Source organism: Lissotriton helveticus, chromosome 4_1, assembly GCF_964261635.1.
Source record: "Lissotriton helveticus chromosome 4_1, aLisHel1.1, whole genome shotgun sequence".
NCBI classification, from domain to species: Eukaryota; Metazoa; Chordata; class Amphibia; order Caudata; family Salamandridae; genus Lissotriton; species Lissotriton helveticus.
This window is the reverse complement of record NC_136063.1, coordinates 1,797,623,978-1,797,646,635: the sequence shown is the minus strand read 5'-3', so window position 1 is coordinate 1,797,646,635 and position 22,658 is coordinate 1,797,623,978.

Below are 22,658 nucleotides of genomic sequence, written 5' to 3'. Positions count from 1 at the left end.
CGAGAGGCAAATCCAAATATACTAAATATTGAATACAAGACACCTGGAGAATTGTGCTCTTTGGATCCAGTTAATGTATGCAGGTACTTGAATCATAGATTTGAAGCTATGATGTCTTTTATCACCAATAAAAAAAATCCTCCTCTTGGAGAGGTTCTGGACTTCTTTTGGAGAAAGGAGTATCAAGCAAGAGGTGCTCCTCACATACACATGCTAATATGGATCAAAGATGCTCCCAAATTTGGAACAGACTCAGATGATACTGTGTTGTCTTTTATTGAAGAATATGCTACATGTGATATACCCAAGAGTACATGAGATAAGGACTTAAGACAACAAGTCTTACGATTCCAAAGCCATCGTTGTGGGAAATACTGTAGTCGAAAGTACAAATCTAAGGACAAATTCTACACCAAACGCCTTTTTGGATTTCCACGTCCAGTAATATCGAAAGGAAGAGTGAACAGTTTTATGTCATCTTTGCGACATACATTCACAAGAAAGTCTCCAAAAAATACCTACAACTTAAGAAGAAATGAAGAGTCAAAATACATAAATGACTATAACTCAGTCATTTTGTCCATATGGAATGCTAATTTGGATATTCAATATGTTGCAGACAATTCCATTGCTGTTGCTCGATATGTAACATCGTACATAACAAAATCAGAAAAGACGGAATTGAAGGAAATGTGGGAAGAGTTTTTCCACAAGAAGAGTATAAGTAAGAAAAGATATACTTACAGTTTGAAGATGTTATCTCATTGAGAAATTGGAGCGTATGAATTCTCGAATTGCCTATCATCTGCAAGTCTATACTCCAAATCTAGAAGAATCATTTGGGTGAGTCTAGGTCTTGCTGAAACACGAAACCGAGTTCTTAAATCTGTACAAGAAATTGAATATTTAGCTGAAAAAGAGCCAGAAAGTTCAGATATTGTGAAAACAAATATGTTGGATACATATTATCCAAATAGAAGTCATCATCTTGAGAACATTTGTCTCTATGAAGTGCTGCAAAACTATATTTTTAAACAGAATATTACAGAAAACATCAATAATAGTATGTATGCCGTGATTGGTTCTGAAGGATGTTTGGTGAAACAAAGAAAAGGACATTTGATTAATCACCGTAAACTGAGTGGCTAAACACCTGACAAAAGGGAATTTTACTATTTAGCTCTTTTGCAACTTTTCAAGCCATGGCGTTCAGAATTAGAATTTCTTGGAGATTTCGAGAGCTATGAAGATTCCTTCAATGCAACTAAAGATACTATAGAATGTCCTGTTTTTGTTCATGTTTAATGACGAAATTGAGCAAGAAGCTACAATTGCAGCTGAGATTGCTAGAGACAGTTCTCTAGACAGTCAAACTTCTGCTCCGTCGAGTTAGGGCCCACTAGGAGAACCAATTGTTCAAAATGAAGCAGGAACTGCTATGGAAGAGGAGGAAACAGCAATGTATCAAGCTCAAGGAGAGGTATCAAACTTAGGAAACTTGGAAGAACAACTAAATGTTGAGCAGAAACAAATATACGAGCAAGTGAGAGAACAGATTCACCATGGATTACTTCATGAGAAGAAAGAGTGCTCTTGCTCATCATTTGAACCTATCCGAATGTATGTGAGTGGACATGCTGGAACAGGCAGAAGTTTTTTAATAAAAGTAATCACAACTTTTCTACAGAAAACAACTGAGTCACATTTGTCTTGTGTTGTCACGGCTCCAACTGGATTAGCAGCCTACAATATTAAAGGAATTACTTTACATTGTTTATTAATGCTACCAGTAGAGCATGAAAACAAATTAGAATACCACAAGCTATCTGGAGAAGCTTGTTGTGAAATTTCAAGAGTCTTGAGGAAAATTAAACTTCTCATTATTGATGAGGTAAGCATGGTATCAAACTTAATGCTTGCTTTTGTGCATTTAAGAATGCAGTAAATTCTTAAAACAGAGTATGACGTATTATTTGGAGGAAAACACGTCATAGTTTTTGGAGATCTTCTACAACTTACTCCTGTAAAAGGACAACCAGTGTTTAAAACACTGTTGCATGAAGATACCAGAAAGTCTTAGGGGAGCATTGGAAATGTAAACATCTGGTCATATTTTGAGTATAAGGAACTTATTACAAATATGCGACAGGCAAATGATGCTGATTATGGAACTATTCTTCAAGATATAAGAATTGAAAAAATGACTGAACATGGCAAACAAGCTTTACAGAGACGATTACTTTCCAATTTGTTTCCAAATGAAAATATTGTCCCAATGAAAATATACATGAGAATTGCAGAAAACAAATCTGTAATCTGCTTAATGCCAACACTAAGTGAATGTGCTATATTCAATGAAGAAATGTTAAAGTTGGAAAATGAAGAAATTATGAAATTGGAAGCTATTGATAAAAAAGAACATGAAGAAATCACTATTATTTTGACTGAAAAGTTGAAGAGGAAATTGGATTCTTTAGAGAAATCGATAAGTAAAACTGCTGGTTTAGAAAATAATTTGTATGCATGTGTAAACTGTAGGAAAATGTTACGACGTAATTTGAATGTGGAAAAACGTTTCGTAAATGGAGCAATGGGTAAAATTGTTGATTTTATTAATTATGTAAATAGAGATGGGATTGAATTTTTGAAAATCTAATTTGATCAAATTGAAGAAGTACAACAATGTAGTCGTTGTTCGGCTCGGTTTTTGCTTGTAAAAGATTTGTATATACGCAGAAAACAGTTTCCTATTTCTTTGGCATATGCGGTGTCCATTCATAAATTTCAAGGTTTAAGTGTAGATAGTGCTTTAGTGAATATTGGAAGTACTGTGTTCAAAGATGGTATGGCATATGTTGCTTTGTCTTGAGTCAGAACTTTATCTGGATTGTACTTGATTGATTTTAATGAGACAAAGGTTAGTGCAGGTGCAAATTGTGTGAAAGAGTATAATAGGTTAAGAAGAGAATATGCACCCAATTTAGGTCAATATCCAGTATTTGAAAAACGTGTGGTAGGTAGAAAAAGAAGATTTGAGAATATCTGTAGTGAAACTGTAGAGAAAGAAAAAAAACAAGATTAAGTTGCGCCTGTAAGCAAAAAGAAAAAGGACAGTGTTGAAGAGAATGTTGTTTATCGGTTTGAAAATAGTTCTGGTATCAACTGCTATGCTAATGTAGTTGTTAATGTTGTTTTTGTTCTTGAAAGTTTGCAACAGCAAATTGTTGAACATCGGGACGAAAGATTCTGTTCATTGTTGTATTCTGTTTATGAGAAATGTGGTAGTGATAAAAGTAAAATACGAAGTGTTTCTGATATTCGAAATGTTTTGGACATATGTTCTAGTTCTAGTCAATTTACGCAGAATATTCAGCAAGATTGTCAGGAATTTTTAATGTTTATGCTTGGTGTACTGGAAGATGAAGGTATAGGTATTGAAAACCTTTTTGGCCTTTCTTATAAATAGCAACATGACTGTCAAAATTGTTTGTTTACATGTAGCACTAACATAGGCACTGAAAGATTCATATATTTGACTTTACCTGACTGTGAATCAGTGTCTTTTAACAATCTAATTAGAGGAGCAAGTCAAACATGGAGTGTAGCCAATGTAAATCAGAAATGTCATCAACATTATTTTTACAAAGATATGGACAGTATGTAATTTTAATGCTGCAACATTGTAGAGCTGATGGAAGAAAATTGGAAATGTTAATTACAAATTTTGTAGCTGGTCAAGCTTCAATATCAGGAAGAACTTTTGTAGCTGTTGCAATTATTTTTCATGATGGACTTTCTACAACATATGGACATTACACCGTTTATTTAAAATGTCTGAAAGGTTGGATATATTGTAATGATAGTCAATTAGTGTTTAAGCAACGTTTGCCTAAAGAGTTATCAAATTCTTACCTAATATTTTTAAAGCCAAAATTTTAAGATCAGAATTTGGCCTTTCAGGATTACTGCTGTTAAGGTAGATTAGTCTGGTGTTGTAGAGTATTTTGTAAGTGAGGGTGAGGAGCTTGAAGGTGATCCTCTTGTTGATATTGAGGCAGTGTAGGTGTATCAGGTGGTGTGTTATGTGGCTGCAGCAGGGGACTTTGATGTTCACTCAGGTGGAGATCTTTTGGATTTGTTGTAGTTGTTCTAGGTGTTTTGCTGGAATTCCTGTGTAGAGTGTTTTGCCACAGTGTAGTCTGCTGCTGATGAGGGACTGTGTCACTGTTCTTCTTCTTTTGGTTAGGATCCACTTGTAAATGTTGTGGAGCATCTGGCGGGTGTTATAGCAGTACGAGGAGACGGTGTAGACTTGCTTACACATGGAGAGGGAGGAGTTGAGGATGAATGCTAGGTTGTGGACATGGTTGGTAGGAGTTGGTACTGTCCACAGTGTAGTCAGCTAGCAGGAGTCGTCGGAGGGAGGGGGTGGGTATGAGGATGAGTACCTTCATTTTGTGCGTGTTCATGTTTAGAGAGCTGCTCTTTATGTAGTTGGTGACGTCCTTCATTGTGTCGTGAAAGGTTGCTTTTGGTGGTATGCGGATTCTTGGTGAGGAAGAGGATGAGCTGGGTGTTGTTGTCTTAGGAGATGTTGTTGAGGTTGTGATGGTGGGCTACTTGTGTGAGGGTGGCCATGTAGATGTTGAATAGCGTCGGGTTGAGGGATGAGCACTGGGGGACGGAGCAAATGATGTCGGTGGTTTTGGATCTGAAGGCTGGGAGGCAGATGCTCAGGATTACTATTGAACAAGTTCCAAAGTAAGAATTTGACGCATACTATTTGGCTGTGCGGAAAAGTATGTGAAACCAATAACAAGTTTTTGTGGTATATTTTGTCAGCATATATTTGTAAGTAATATTATTTATAGTGTATGAAAATTAATCATAATGTTTTGTTATTTTATTATTGTTTGAGATGTGTCATATTTACGTAAGAAATTGCTCTTAGAAAAAAACATTTAAGAATTGTTTTATTTCTATGTTTTAGATTGTTATTGAGAATGTTGAATGGGTGTTTTTTAAGATAATCTTATTGATTGTCTTTTTTTTTGCCCGCTGTTATGTGATGAGTACTATTGAACTCACTGTTTCTAGTGAAATTCAATATATTCTGAGAACAGCAAAAAAGGCAAATGTAATACTTTACAAATTATTTTGTGTTGTAAAAGATATATTGTAACTGTATTTTTTGTGTCTTCCACAGATGGTAATTTTATAATATATAATTTTTGTATTATTTAATATGATTAAGGTTAGTGCAAGTAACTGTTAAAAATGGTCGATGGAATGTGCTTCAACCGAGCTGAAGTAACAAAATATGGATGGAGAACATAAGTGTGTAAAGATGGTTTGTATCTTTTAAAGATATTTCGAAAAATGATATACTGAGTGTACCTGTCAGAACCCCTAATCAATCAGTGGATACGATAATGACTTATCTAAACCCTAGCTGGCGCAGGAGAGATGAAGAATCCGCAAGGAAACAGACTTGGAGTGCTTTAGTGTAACAGAGGGATTCTAAGATGGCCGGCTCAAGGAAAGACGCAGTGGTGGTCTAGTCATTCTCCACACACCTGTGGGGAATCCTTGGTGAGGCGCGCACTCCCTATTGAGTGAGCAATTCACCTAAGAAGTTCCCGAGTTCAGACCCGTTTTCAATTGCTCCATAGATATTCCTGAAGAGAAAGCACAAATATTTGTGAGAGAGTTAAAGAAGGTTCCCGGTTAAACTTACGTTAGTTATCGTGCCCGCAACTAGAATTCAGCTTCCGAGTTGGAAGAAGCCCGCACATTGCACAGCAGTTGATTTTCCAGCCGCGGCTCCTTCCGGGCAGACGGATTCAGTCGTGTTCGGCACCTGAAGAGCAGAGAGAACAAGAAACTATACAAGAAAGCTAAGTGATACGTTATAGTTGACAAAAGTATATTCTTGGAAAATAATCGTATGACAAGTTACTGAGTGACTAAACTTACATGACATTATAGACAATATTGAATGTACTCAGTCAATGTATTTTCTCTAACCTAAAACAAGAAATGATAAAATTTGTGATAAACAAGGTCTTAAGGGAAAAGAACACATTGAGTAAGGAATACCAGAAAGACTCTTCAATTAAAAAGGAACATTAGTGAAAAACACAAGATATTCAAGGATTGACAGGATAGATAACAAGCAACTGCATGAAGAAAGAACACAAGGAAATTAATAAGATAAAAATTAGACAATAAACTGAGAGGCCTAGGTTAATGAATGTTATGTAATTATAGGTTATCAGCAGTGAGAAAAATAAAGAACCGCAAGCTACAAGGTTGCAGATAAACACTAGAGGAGAGGCTAGTTCAAAAGACCAAGGGGAAGGTAATTAGTAGCGTTAGACTAAGTTATAGATAAGGAATAGAGATAGAGTAGGGTAGGTTATTAAATAATTGTTCTTTGTTAGTTTCCGTTATGTATCCATGTGATGGGATTGTCTGTGAATAAAACAAGAAAGCCAGAGAGAAGGTGCGAAGGAGGAAATGTAGAGGTTGCAAGCCAGTCTCTTCTTCTTTATTATTTTTTCCTATCCCCCTTCTCCCGTGTGTTTTTTTTAGAGATTAGATTAAAAAGTTTGGTCTCTGGAGGATCCTGGAGGGGGAGTTGGGAACTAGCGTCATCTGTTGCTGTGCAAGTATTCGGTAAGAGTTTCTGGGCTTACTGTTCCTGACAGTACCAGTGTTCTATTCCTGTTGTTGTGAGTATTTTCGACTTATATAAGGAGATACTACTTTCTAATTATGTTAAAAGGTAAGTACCGGATAGGTCTTTAAGAGTTTATTTGTGTGAAAACACATGAAGTATTCAAAAAGTAGTGTGATAATGATATCTAAATATACACAAATACACAGTGTTATTCTGGACAATCATTAATATCTCCTGCATTTTACTAAAACACATTTACTATTTTGGAATGGGTAAGGTGAATAGACATATTCTACATTTTTTAGTACTGTATTTTACTATAACAGCCTGAGTATTTTCCTATAATCATAAGGAGTGACTGGTTTCAAAATTTAAGAAAACCTAAGAACAGGATATCCTTATAAGTAACTATATGTATATAACTTTGTAAAAGAGTACAACTCTACTCTTGGAATGTTATTAGATAATGGTATTTATATAATATTTTTTGTAGGCACAAATAGGTGAAAACGCTAGTTTTGTACTATATATTACGAAATCTGATAAAATTAACTGTTTATATTTTTATACAAGGAGCAACAACATAAAGGAAAATTTATGGAAAGACAACAGCCTCATACTGAGGAGATTTTGGATATTACCTTGAGTGTAATTGAAGAACTAATCGTATCTGTCACAGGCAATGAGAGTGAAGAAGGGGAAATTAGTGCTGCAGACATAAGCTATGATTTCGGGAAGCATTAAATTATGTTGAAATTTAGAACAAATTAATTCCAAAACTGCTAACGAGGGAATTGAAGTGTATGAAATACCCGATGAACTTGTTTTAGAAGGTCTGTTAAATTATGAGATGTTAGAAGAATACATTTATTGTTTAAAAATAATAAAGGTTTGAGCACTATCTACTAATGTAATCATTGTACTAAAAGTGAAGCACTTATAGATTCAGTTATACATTCTTTACATTTTTGTATTGATTTAAAATAAGGCAAAGTGGGTCTGAGGGTATGGATTGCTTAAAATGCCTATGGAGTATACATGCAGTCTTCTATGCACCTGCAAACTTGTGTTTTATACCTTCAATTCCCCAGTCGGTATCCTTAGACTTCCACCAAACACTCTTACACTGCTGTTTTAGTATTGTAGTGAGCCAGTCAGCAGTATGTTCTTTTCCATTGTACCGTGGTAAAACTGAAGCTGTAATACATTTATTGAGGAACTTTCTTTGCAGAACTGTAATGATCCACTCACTATCTAGATACTCATGGATTAAAACAGGCGATAGCCCATTGACTGTTTCAAAGCCCTATAGACTGTGCATGCACTGTTCAATGCACCAGCAAACTTATCTTTTATACCTTCAATTCCTCAATGTGTATCCAGCCAAAACTATCATACTACTGTTTCAGTATTGTAGTGAACCATATAGTAGTATGTGTTTATCTATACATTTTTGTAAAAGTAAAGCTGCTATGCATTCAGCCATACACTCTGCTTGCAGAATTGTAATAATTCAGTCAGTACCTAAGTACTCTTGGTGCAAAGTGGGCCTTAGGGCATGGACTGCTTGAATCTCCTATAGACTATGCATGCACTGTTCTATGCAAATGCAAATTCACCTTTTATATGTCCAATTGCCCAGTCTTTATCCTTACACTTGCATGAAACACTATGTCATTCCTGTTATAGTTTTGTAGTGACTCATTAATCAGTGTGCAGTAATCCATTCACAACATTCAAACAGTAATCAGCAGATGTACAATAAGTGGTACATCCCCAGAGATATGCCAGTTATTGTGCACTCTGACATCACCACCATGGATGCACTGTATTTACAATGTGGTGTATTATGGGGCAAAAACTGTACAGATATGTGATGTATTTGTGTTGTGAAGGTGGCACATTGCTTGACTTGCGTTGGGAACATAATGCAGCTCCAGCAATGCTCTTGGGGCCCTATGCTTACAATGCTGTGTCAATCCTTACACCTGTTTCAAGCAGATGCAGGGTTTTGATGCAGCATAAGCATAAAAGTGACTGAATTAAATCTTATAGATTTCACTTAGAAAGTTTTCGGAGGTGTTCCTGCAGCAGAACACCTCCACCCCCCCCCCCTCCTCTTCGCAGGAAAGCCTCCTTCTGGCGCAGGGTTTTACAATGTGATGCACCTTCCATATGCATGTCATTGTGAATACCACACACTATGGCACATCTTGTGCACCACCGCTGCAACATGAAAGTGATGCAACAGATGTGTAATAGAATCACAAGGGTGTTGTAAATCCGTTCCTAACACATACAAATTCACCCAGGTAGTTTCACTAGCGGTGCAAATTGAAGCATAGACTTGTAACATATTTATAAGGATATCTTACATTCAAGTGCTTCGGAAGTACTACACTATACTATAAATACCTTATAGATTTATGCTGTAGCATTTCCTTATAGTTCTGCAGTTTCACATTCACCATACAGTAGTAAAGTATTCATTTATGAACTACACATTCATTCTGACAAACTTTTACAGACTAACATTGAAATATAGTTCTTTCTTTGAGCAGTGCAGGTAGTTCTAAAAAGAACAGTTTTTTGTGTTTTTAGTTTTCTATTTTTTTCGTATTTTTTGAACAAGTTTTTTTATTTTTTTGAAAACTAAAAAAATAGAACAGGAACCCAAAAAGTGTCCAACAGGAACAAAATGGAGAGTGAAAAAAAAAACTAAAGATGTCGATGGACTGTTCCCCATAAAATAAAAGTTTGTCACAATAAATGCAGAGGATTATAACTTCACTAAAATCATGTTTGATCTGTGGTTGTGGACTGCTTTCCACAGGTGGTGCACTTGATGTACTTGCTACAGCAGAAGGTGGGTCCTCTTGCAACCTCCGTGTTGCAGCTCTTGCAAAATTGTTGGGGTGCAAGGTCTTCATGTGCCGCACCATGCTTGCAGTGCCAAATGAATATTTTTTTGCAGGATTGCCCCTGGAAAGTGTAGTTTGGCAAATTTTACAGGTCACAAGAGGTGCATTGACCTTTTTTTCCCGTTCAGTAAATTCTCCATCAGAGGAGTTGGTGAAAGATGTGCCCATAGGTGTTGTCATTGTTCTAACTTGTCAGGCTTCAGAGAAGAGATACTTCTTCTTAGAAAGTCAAAGTAGAATGATTTAAATAGGAGGGGTCTTTCAAGAGTTGGAATAGGAAGTGCTATGAAGCAGTCTAATCTCTTCTTTTTAAGTCAGATGGCTTTGCGTATGCTTACGGTGCGTTTACGGTGCGAGTGTGCATGACGTACTTCTGTGATTTGCGTAATTGTTTTTAAAAGTAATATATGCTTATTATAAGTTAAAAAAAACTAGTTTAATGATTATCCCAGATAATGTCTTCCCTTAATATGTACATTAAATACATTAATATATGTTTTTGAACAATTAGAATCTTACGCGTGTCACATGGAAGTGTAGATGCGAAGCGTAACGTCAAACGCATTCGTGACGTGTATGTGCACAGTATAAATTACAGGTACAAAGTATAGTGCAATCACCATACGTGTATGGTAAGATTATCCCCCCAAAAAAAACAATGGAAAAGGAAACATATAGAATTTATTTTTAATATTTTAAAAGAAAAATGTAATTAATAAACAAAAATTTTTTGAATTTAGTTTTATTATTTTACATTAAGAATATGTCATGTCATTTGAGATGTCATCAGTGATGTCATGAGTGATGTCACTGACCATGTCATGAGTGATGTAATATGTGACGTCATCAACAGTGCATTGCGGGCGGGCGAGTTATAGTTAGCTAAACTAACTATAATGGGGAAATTTCAATGATTTTGTATGAGTGAAATGCCCAGCTAACTATAACATATGTGAAACCTATGGTTTTTTCAGTGAATATATATATAAAACAAGGAATGACATTACGAAGCCGGGTGATGCAGCCACGGATTTGAAAAGTAAAATGAAGAAATTGGAAAAATTGCTTAAAACTGAGATCACCAAATGGTGGGAAAAACGATCATTGGAGAAGTATCATGAAGTGGGTCGTGTTCCAAGGGGATTGAGGGTTCTCATAGCACCCTCTTTTGAGAACCCCAATCCCCTCATGCTTAAGGAATGGGCTTCGGGGAATCTTGATGCTTCCGTGAATATGGTCTGCCTTCTTATTAAATACGCTGAAATCGAAGAATGAAATCCTAAAGAAATTGAACTATTGAACAAAGATTTGGAAGAAGAGCAAGACCAGAGCTTTATAAAAAAATATAGAGATGAAATAAATGCAAGATTGGTTAAACATCAAGAAACCATCAGTACCAGGAAGCAATACAAATTTGCGCGCGATAAAAACGATTACGAAACAGGAAGAATATTTGCGCGAAAGTTTGATAATGCAAAGAGGCAAGCCATTGTACCTAAGGTCATTGATTTGACATCGAATAAAAAGCAAACTGCAGAGTCATCCGACACAGAACAGAGTTCGGTGGCAAGTAGCTGTGACTCAGACGATGGAGTGGTGGGGATTTCTAACCAATGTCAAGTACCCACCAAATATACCCCCTCAGAGGAGTTGGGTTTTCTCGTCGAGGACAGATTCAAAACACTGCGACCGCAAACTCGACAGCAGCGGAAGCTAAACGAAGAGCAAACAATAAAAAGCGCAGTGCAAGGAGGAAATGCAGGAGGCAGAGGGTCGTCAAAGAGAGGCAGGGGAAAGATATGGTAACAATAATGTCTGCCGTTGAACACCCCACGGAACCCCCTTCTGAGCCTCCGTTAGTCTGCAGCAATATTGAAAACTTGATGTTAACCAGATTATGTTTCAGTGAAGCCTGATGAGAATACTGTGGTCAATCTATCAGATACCATCTTGGATAAGGCTGAGCTTCAGTTTCTTTCTTTAGGTCTTTCCTATTGCCCTAAAAACTCTTTCAATTATGTTCAAACACGTGTTGACGTGTTCAACTTCATACGCAAGCTGAAACTCAAAAAACATTTCAAATTATCGAATGCTCATGAGAAAGCTTCAGAGATTGTGGCAAATGCTCAACCATCCAGTGTGTTTCAAATATCGGACACTAAATCTTTGAGAGTGGCTCAGGAGTTGGCTCTCGATGAGGACATTGCAATTGGTACCACTCAACAAAATCTTTCAAACATGGGTATCATAACCAATCAAATGTGTCCCACTAAATTCAAACCTCCTTCCACGTTTTATCCCATGATGCCTAAAGACAATTTAGATGATTTCGGTGATATAGTGGTGGAGGATTTGAAAAAGCTTCAATGCACCATCTCACGTAGAACCAAACGCATTAGATATGCGGAGAAACAATATAACAAACTTATGAAAAAACTAAGAAGCAACTCTAATCTAATTATAAATAAAGCCGATAAAGGAGGCAACACTGTTATTTTGCCCCGGACAACATATTTGAAAGAAACGGAAAGACATTTGAGTGATTCAGCGTGTTACAGAAAAGGCAGCCTTAATGACATTATGCGCCTGAAGGACACAGTCCACAAGGAACTAAATCAATGGAAACGTGACGGATTACTTAGCAAACAAGAACATGCTTTTTTAAAGAATGATTTTCCTGTCACTCCTTTTTTGTATTTGATCCCCAAGATCCATAAACAGATTTCACCTGTCCCTGGCCGTTCTATAATTTCAGCTCAGGGTAGTTTATTGGAATCAATCTCACGAAACGTTGATCATTTTCTACATGAATATGTGGAAGCCTTACCTTCGTTTATACACTGGACACTTTCTTTCTAAAATTAATGACATTGTTTGGGATAGTGAGTTTGTACTGATAGCCTTGGATATAGATTCATTATATACTTGTTGTTGTTGTATAGCTTTATTTCGAAATATTTATCATTTCTTAAAAGCGTTACAGTATAAAAACAGTTATAAAATATAAACAGTTATGCAGTTCGACCATCAATACAAACAGGCAGATCAATAGAAGACAGTATAATATGTACAACAATTGTGCAAATCAGCCATCTAAAATACATTTATACACATATACAATATATCATCCTTAAAAGGAGAAAAAAGAAAGAGAAAACACAGCAATGAATGGCTAACACCAGAGGCATCAGGATAGGTGACCTTACTGGAGGATCATTTTCCTTGCAGATCTTATCCTCCAAGCCCATCCCAAAAATTTTGCCAGGCCACAAGCAATAAAGGGGTGCGTGTCTGATCTTAACATCTGTAAGGCCTCCGCGTGTGACCGGGTGCCCAGCCTCAAGCAAAGCGGTTTCAGCCATCTGCGGCGAGGAGCAGCATACGCTGAACACTCAAACATTAAGTGGGCAATGGATTCATCCCTATTAGCACAGAATGGGCAGGTCGCTATAGTTTGCCAAGGTGGTTTCCAATTCGCTGTCCATGTACCAAGGGGCAAAACTCCAACCCTAAATTTAAAATACAGTGCCCTATCTATTGGATTGGAGATCACATCCAGGTAAGGTTCTCTAAAAGGGAGATCTTTAATGACCAAAAACTCAGCAGCAGATCTACATAGATTGGAGTGGCTCACTCTCTCGTTTTCTACCCACGACCAGAATATTTTCTTTAGCAGCTGTTTAGGTGGTGAAGATCTATTGGCCCATGCGTCTCCCAGGCCCAATACGCAAAGGAGGCGCTTTACTTCCAAGAGCCAGCCGATCTTATTCCAGCCCGGGTTGAGAGGAGTTCACGTAGTGCATCGGCGTAGCTTAAGAGTTCAGGGACATTCCATATGCGGGCCCATAATAGAAGAGGGCGTAGCTTAGCCTGCTCGGCTATGGAGCGTGTGCCTGTGTCAAGTAGGAGGGGGAGAGTGGGAGAGCTATGAGGGAGCCTCATTAGGTCTTTGTGAAATTTATTCTCAAGTTGGGACAGAGTGTCAAATTTCTGCGTACCCCACAGCTCTGCCCCATACAACGCCGCACTCACAGCTTTTGCCCTATAAATATCTAGTATCACCCCAATAGGTTTAAGGGGAGAGGCACGATGTTCTTTTAGTAACGCACCCGTAACCCTCCTATGAGACAGAATAATTTTTTGGTGATGTGCCTTCCAACTCATAGAGTCACAGATTCGGATGCCTAAATAATCGAATTCCCTTACCCTTTCTAGTGGAACTGAGTCAAGGGTTGGGGGGTGTACTGTCTTCCTAGGGGGATTCAGCACCAGGAACTTGGTTTTACTGATGTTGATAGCCAAGCCCCTGGAGTCGCAAAAGCCCTGGAACCTTGATAACAGCGTTTGGAGGCCTAGCGGGGATTTCGAGATCAACAGGGTATCATCTGCAAATAGGAGAGTTGGTATCTTCCTGCCCGCCAGGGAGGGTGCATCTGCTGGTAGTTTAAGAAGATGCTCCACCACTCCGTTTAGATATAGTGAAAACAGAGTGGGGGCTAGCACACACCCCTGGCGGACACCCCTGTCTACAGAGATGCGAGGTGTTTTTTGGCCCTGCTCGCCCCATCTGACTTGAGCAAAATTGCTTTCATGGAATTTAATGATCAATGCGAGCAGGTACGAGGGCATGCCCAAGCCCTCAAGGACAGCCCACAATTGGTTACGTGGGACTAGGTCAAAGACAGTCCGCAGATCTATGAAGGTGAGATACAGACTGCCTTTGCCCAGTTTTACCACTTTCCAATAAAGCATTAGGAAACGAAATGTCTGCTCAATCGTGCCAGTACCTGTTCTAAAACCGGCCTGAAAGTCAGACAAGACCTGCTTTTCATCGGCCCACTGCAAAATCCTCCCTAAAACTACCTTCCCTGCTACCTTCTGGGTGGAATCAAGCAGACTTATAGGTCGGTAGTTGGCAGGGTCGTCCCTACAGCCTTTTTTAAAAATAGGGACGACTTCCGCACCCCTCCATGAATCTGGGAAGCCTCCGCCCTTCATGGCCTCATTCAGAAGTTGGGCAATGAATAAGCTCCACACCTCCAAGTTAGTCCGGAGCAAGTCGCCAGGGACGCCATCTGGGCCTGCCGCCTTATTGGGCACAAGGCACCTGATCGCTACTTCAACCTCCTTAGGTGTAAAAATGGAGTCTAAATCTATACTAGCGTCAGGTACGCTATATCTGGGACCCCTAATCTGGCCCAAAACCCCTGATGGGTTAGAATAAAGTTTGGAAAAATGAGCCAACCAGGCCTCCCCTGTGATGTTACATGTCAACAGTGAATCGACCGGCCTGTCCCTTCCTCTAAGCAAGGCCCAGAAACCCCTTGAGTCCTTGCTGGAGCAAGCGTCCATTAGATCTCTCCAGAAGTTTGTTTCATGGATATCCTTTGCCACTGCTTGGGCTTTTTTATAGTTTTTCCTAGCGAGTGAAATCAGAGCGGGGTCTTTCTTACCAACTGCCCGGATAAGTTCGCTTTTGGCTACACGACAGGCGGGGGAGTACCATTGGTCTCTACCCCTGATTACAGCTCTCCGACTAGCCCTGGCCCTACCCTGAGGAACTAAAAACAGGTTACTAAGCGATGCGATGGTCTCCGTAAATGTCGTAAGGACGGCATTATCGGAATCTAACGCACCCAAAAGGCGCTTAGCTTTCGTCATTATGGTCCCAGCTTGGGCCATTCTCATTTCGTCCGCGGCGACTTTTGCCCATTTTAATCGCCTACCACAATTGGATGGGACAACTACGTGGGACGATTTCCAGTTAGAACTGGGCGATAATGAATTCCCTATTTCCCACGGGAGGGCAAGTGATAGGACCAGAGGATTATGATCACTATCCATTGTTTGTTGGACTTCCATGTCTTGGAAATACTGCCATAAGTTATGATTTAACAGTATATAATCTATTCTCGAGGTGTAGCCCACCCTGTTGAAGGTGTGCGCACCCCTGGTATCTGATTTAGAACGGCCATGTGTGGCCCTGAGGTCATATTCTAAACAGAGAGAATTAATATCAATGACATTCTGTGTCCATTTTTTGATTGGGTCAAGAACGAGCAAAGGGATGCCTCTCTTAGCATCGTCTTCCCAGGTGTCCAAAATGTCTTCGCTGGCCAGCGGTTCAAAACAGCAATTAAAATCCCCAGCCAGGACGATGAGGGAGTCAATGTTGCAACCACTAAGCTCCTCTTCGACTCCGGTTGAAGATAAAAGAGAGTTCCCCCCCCTGGCCCCCCTAAGATACAGATTAAACACTTCTAAGGTCCTGCCCCCCGGACACTGTATGGTAAGTCTCATGAGATCTGGAGATTGAGTATTTATGTGTCTTATGGAAAGCCCCAGTGTGATACTGACCCAGATAAGAAGGCCACCGGAAGGGCGGCCTTTACTGCCCTTGGGTTTGAGTGCTGGTACAGAGTACGTCGTGAAACCCACCCTGTGCAAGGGCTCCAAGCACCAGGTTTCTTGGAGGGGGCAAATCCCGAAAGGCTCCACAAAGGAGTTCCAGTCTGGCTTATCGAAATTTCGAGCAAGCCCTGCCACATTCCAGCTTAAGATCTTAAGCTGGGAGTTGCCTGCAGGTCTTTTGCAGGTCGGGGGGGCAGGGACTGGGGGAGCAGCATCGGAACCGACAAGCCAGGAGGACTGGAGAGGAGCTATAGGTGGCGACGAGTCAAGGGCTATCTCACTCGCAATTGCGGAAGTACTGGTATTACCGTCAGAGTTGGAAAAGTACAGCAGGCCCTGTACAGGGGAAACCTGGGTCCTGGTTTGAATCGGAAGGGCAGTACTAGTCACAACCAGGGTAGTCAACAGGGGGCAGGTATCAGCTTCCAACGAAGAGGCCTTAGGTTGGGTTGATGGTACCAAAGCAGGAGACATTGGGAGTCAGTCAACATCCTCAAGACTGCCGAACCTATTTGAAGTTGTAATCCCAAGCCAGCCTCTAGTTGGATTATGCTCCCTGAAGGAGTACCCCCAGCTGGGCTGTTGGGGAACCATAGACCAATTGCCCCCCTGTGGGAATGCAACGCGTGGTGGATAAAAGAATGACAAAGGCCTCGGGGCAATGGAGGAGCCCCCATCTTGACTCACCCAGCTGCAGATGTGATTAGCCGTGAAAAGATCGTCAAACGTCACGACTATGCAGTCACCGGGAATGGATTTCCTTGTTGATCCCACCCACGGTACTCTGCGTACCATTGTGACTCTGCTCCTCCTGCCATTGGGAATCGGTCTGTAGGTGTTGAGCCAGTGCACGACCTTGTTATGTAAGGAACGCTGATATTCGTGATGGCCATTCTCTACCTCCGGCACACCCGTCAGAACCACCACGTAATCATTGGCTTCAGGAGGGAGATCAATATATCCCCCTCGAAAATTGCTCTTGGTATGAGGACCCCCAGTAGAGCGAGTAGAGGTTTTTTTCTGGTAGACCTGGGTGGGACGGAGGCTAGCACTATTAGGATTCTGTGTCCTCGGGGCAGCCATCTTAGTACGGGTGTGTGGTTGTAAGATGGAAGCGTTTGGGGTGTTAACCCTGGGCTGGGGTGCCGGGTTTGTGGTGACAACTCTCTTAGTGCGTGGTTTAGGGATGGGCTGAGTGGGACAAGGCGCAATAGGGTTGGAAGACGGGCCAAGCAAAGCTGTGGGGGAAGGGGTAGGAACCTGGGGAGCCGTATTATTCTCTATCAATCACTGGTGTTCAAGACCTCTCAAGCCAAGTGTGGCCAAGGCTATGATGCTTTTCTCCATCTCTAGGAGGTTGTTCTCAATTCGAGAGAGTCTTAAATCCAGGGGAGATAAGAGACTTTTCAGGGTGTCCCAAACCACTCCTATAAATTCCCTTTCCCTCCCCTCCTGGTCATTTGTGACAAGATCTGCTCTCTCAATTGATGGAATACTTTTGGAGGCAGCAGGAGCTAACCCCACGTTAACGTTGCACCAAGGAGCCTGCGGGGGAGTGTAGAGCATTTCCAGACTACCGTCGGCTGGGGTGTTACCAGCATTAGAAAAATTAGCCCCCTGGTTTTTGGTCTTTTTCTGTAAAGAGGTTGTGCTGGGAGAACGTTTTCTTTTGTGCGGATTGGCCGGGATGCTATCAAGTCTACCATAAGAAGTGGATGCAACAGAAATATCTGAGGAATAGGAAATAGAAGTGAGGGGATGGGGAGGGCTACCCACAGGGATGGGCAAACCTTCATGCAGAGGTAGTGAACACGGAGGTGGCGAGGGGATAGGCAAAACAGGAGTGTTGTGAACATTAGCCATCGTTAATACGCACTGTGGATTGTGTGCGCGATTTGGGGTGATGGCAGATGCTATGTGCCCTAGGGAAGATTTCTTGGAATTAGCAAATTCGAGTGACAACTTCCTAGCAGCTTCCAAGTCAAGGGACACTCTAGTTTGGAGTTTGGTGATTTCATGGTCTATGGCGATATTTGTGCGTGTGATAAAATCATCCATAGGACCATTGTGAACCAGCCCCCCCTTGGCCGCCCTATTGCGAGTTACACGAGTACACATGAGGGCATAAAGAAACTACCAGCCTGGGCAGTAATAATGACCAATGACAGTGTAAGAAAAAGGGCAAAGCTAGGGCGAAAGAGAAGGGGCCCAGACCAGACCGCTCAGACCTCGAACGGCCTCAAACGGCCCGCTCTTAGCCCGGTCTTCGCCCCGAGCTGCGTCCCGCGCTGCGGGAGTCCCGTACCAAGATATAGGGACCGTTATGGGTGGTGGGCGGGCCACGGGGAGAGCGGACCGGAAGGTCTTGCAGGGTCACGCAGGGACTCCTGGGCAATGGAGTCCCTGCACACGCTCGCAGCCCCGCTGCCTCGCACCCAAGCCCTGTACCAACACAGAGCCAAGTACAGCAGTCACGAACCTGCCCCCAGCCAAATGGGGCGAAGCGGCACCCGCGGAGCGAGTGCGGCGAGCTGTCCACGCAGGCAACAACAGGCAGCAAAGATCCCAGGAATAGCGTCAGGAACAGCGCTCACAACAGAAAAAGGCGTCCCAGGGAGCTGGTGTTCACGAGGAGGTAAAGTACCCTCCTGTGGGCGATGGGCGGGCCACGGGGAGAGCGGACCGGAAGGTCTTGCAGGGTCATGCAGGGACTCCTGGGCAATGGAGTCCCTGCACACGCTCGCAGCCCCGCTGCCTCGCACCCAAGCCCTGTACCAACACAGCGCCAAGCACAGCAGTCACGAACCTGCCCCCAGCCAAATGGGGCGAAGCGGCACCCGCGGAGCGGGTGCGGCGAGCTGTCCACGCAGACAACAACAGGCAGCAAGGATCCCAGGAATAGCGCCAGGAACAGCGCTCACAACAGAAAAAGGCGTCCCAGGGAGCTGGTGTTCACGAGGAGGTAAAGTACCCTCCTGTGGGCGGTGGGCGGGCCACGGGGAGAGCGGACCGGAAGGTCTTGCAGGGTCACGCAGGGACTCCTGGGCAATGGAGTCCCTGCACACACTCGCAGCCCCGCTGCCTCGCACCCAAGCCCTGTACCAACACAGCGCCAAGCACAGCAGTCACGAACCTGCCCCCAGCCAAATGGGGCGAAGCGGCACCCGCGGAGCGGGTGCGGCGAGCTGTCCACGCAGGCAACAACAGGCAGCAAGGATCCCAGGAATAGCGCCAGGAACAGCGCTCACAACAGAAAAAGGCGTCCCAGGGAGCTGGTGTTCACGAGGAGGTAAAGTAACCTCCTGTGGGCGGTGGGCGGGCCATGGGGAGAGCGGACCGGAAGGTCTTGCAGGGTCACGCAGGGACTCCTGGGCAATGGAGTCCCTGCACACGCTCGCAGCCCCGCTGCCTCACACCCAAGCCCTGTACCAACACAGCGCCAAGCACAGCAGTCACGAACCTGCCCCCAGCCAAATGGGGCGAGCTGTCCACGCAGGCAACAACAGGCAGCAAGGATCCCAGGAATAGCGCCAGGAACAGCGCTCACAACAGAAAAAGGCGTCCCAGGGAGCTGGTGTTCACGAGGAGGTAAAGTACCCTCCTGTGGGCGGTGGGCGGGCCACGGGGAGAGCGGACCGGAAGGTCTTGCAGGGTCACGCAGGGACTCCTGGGCAATGGAGTCCCTGCACACGCTCGCAGCCCCGCTGCCTCGCACCCAAGCCCTGTACCAACACAGCGCCAAGCACAGCAGTCACGAACCTGCCCCCAGCCAAATGCGGCGAGCTGTCCACGCAGGCAACAACAGGCAGCAAGGATCCCAGGAATAGCGCCAGGAACAGCGCTCACAACAGAAAAAGGCGTCCCAGGGAGCTGGTGTTCACGAGGAGGTAAAGTACCCTCCTGTGGGCGATGGGCGGGCCACGGGGAGAGCGGACCGGAAGGTCTTGCAGGGTCATGCAGGGACTCCTGGGCAATGGAGTCCCTGCACACGCTCGCAGCCCCGCTGCCTCGCACCCAAGCCCTGTACCAACACAGCGCCAAGCACAGCAGTCACGAACCTGCCCCCAGCCAAATGGGGCGAGCTGTCCACGCAGGCAACAACAGGCAGCAAGGATCCCAGGAATAGCGCCAGGAACAGCGCTCACAACAGAAAAAGGCGTCCCAGGGAGCTGGTGTTCACGAGGAGGTAAAGTACCCTCCTGTGGGCGGTGGGCGGGCCACGGGGAGAGCGGACCGGAAGGTCTTGCAGGGTCACGCAGGGACTCCTGGGCAATGGAGTCCCTGCACACGCTCGCAGCCCCGCTGCCTCGCACCCAAGCCCTGTACCAACACAGCGCCAAGCACAGCAGTCACGAACCTGCCCCCAGCCAAATGGGGCGAGCTGTCCACGCAGGCAACAACAGGCAGCAAGGATCCCAGGAATAGCGCCAGGAACAGCGCTCACAACAGAAAAAGGCGTCCCAGGGAGCTGGTGTTCACGAGGAGGTAAAGTACCCTCCTGTGGGCGGTGGGCGGGCCATGGGGAGAGCGGACCGGAAGGTCTTGCAGGGTCACGCAGGGACTCCTGGGCAATGGAGTCCCTGCACACGCTCGCAGCCCCGCTGCCTCACACCCAAGCCCTGTACCAACACAGCGCCAAGCACAGCAGTCACGAACCTGCCCCCAGCCAAATGGGGCGAGCTGTCCACGCAGGCAACAACAGGCAGCAAGGATCCCAGGAATAGCGCCAGGAACAGCGCTCACAACAGAAAAAGGCGTCCCAGGGAGATGGTGTTCACGAGGAGGTAAAGTACCCTCCTGTGGGCGGTGGGCGGGCCACGGGGAGAGCGGACCGGAAGGTCTTGCAGGGTCACGCAGGGACTCCTGGGCAATGGAGTCCCTGCACACGCTCGCAGCCCCGCTGCCTCGCACCCAAGCCCTGTACCAACACAGCGCCAAGCACAGCAGTCACGAACCTGCCCCCAGCCAAATGGGGCGAAGCGGCACCCGCGGAGCGGGTGCGGCGAGCTGTCCACGCAGGCAACAACAGGCAGCAAGGATCCCAGGAATAGCGCCAGGAACAGCGCTCACAACAGAAAAAGGCGTCCCCATGTGGATGGATTGAATGCCGTTAAGTTCTATTTGGGGCAACGTGATATTGCATTCAGTCAACCCAGCAATATGCTGCTGAAAATGTTGGATCTATGCCTCAACAATAATTATTTTTTGTTTGATAGGGAAATTTACCAACAGCTGAGAGGAGTGGCTATGGGGGCATGCTTCTCCCCTACCTATGCATGTTTACATGTAGGGTGGTGGGAGGAGCATGTCCTCATGGGCTCACTTGCAAAACTATTCCCCAATAACATAGCCCATTTCTGGCGCTTCATTGACGACATTTGTATGATTTGGAGGGGTTCAGTAGAATCTGCTACCGAGTTTGTCAAAAAGATCAATGACAACCATCTGAATTTAAAGTTTACATCCCAAATCAGCACCACCAAGATCCAATTTTTGGATGTTGAAATCTTTATCTTGGATGGTAAATTGCAAACCCGACTCCACAGAAAGCCTACGGCGGGCAATTCTATTTTGCACGCCAAGAGTTCGCACCCAGGTCATCTGGTCAGAAGTATCCCCTATGGGGAATTTCTGCGGATACGTAGAATTTGCAGTTCTAAGTCAGATTTGGAGAAATGCCAGAAAGAAGCTTTTCTGAGATTCTGTGCAAGAGGCTATCAAGCATCCCTATTGCAGGAGGCTATGAATAGGGCTAACAGTATGAACCGTGATGATTATCTCACTTCCATCAGTGCCAATAGGAAGCACAATGTGCAAGAGTTGACAGAGGTAGCCCTTGACAAGGTTAGTTTAATCACTACCTTAAACAGTGAGGAAAGAAAGGTGAGGGGGATATTGAAAAAGCATTGGCCCCTGTTGAAGACCGATATCAGTGTGGCACCTTTGTTACCAGACGAACCATCTATTGTCTTTAGAAGAGCACCCTCAATGAGGGATGCTTTGGTTAAATCAAGTCCCGAAGTTGTTGTGAAGAAAAATGGGATGTCTGATAAATCTGGATTTTTCAAATGCATCTCTTGCAGAGCGTGCAAATTTGGTATGAACACCAAGGAATACTACTCTGCATTTGATCCTTTGCGTATTCAGATCAAAGGTCATTTTACTTGCCGCACAGACTTTGTGGTCTACGTGCTTCAATGTACTTGTGGGCTCAAATACATTGGGAGCACAAAATTACAGGCTTTTAATCCTATCCTTCAACATCTAAGGGCGATCGTCAACTCTGATGAAAATTATCCAGTTGCGCGTCACTTTGGCTTGATCCACAATAAAAACCTGAATGATCTAAAATATTTCATTATTGATGCAGTACCCAAAAACATCAGGGGGGTAGCAGAGAGAAGATTTTAAGGCAACTTGAAAGCAAATATATTCTGCTTTTAGACACTAGGATTCCTAATGGGATGAACACAAGGGAGGACCTGCATTGTTTTCTATAATTAAGGGCCAATAGAAGGGTGGCAGACTTCTAGCCATTGTATATGTTCCCCTGAGTTCGCAATAACCGAATGGGTCCTGTAGTGTTTGTGCTTTCTTATATTTTTTAAGTCGGCCTTACATCCTTATGTTGCTTTTGATCTCTG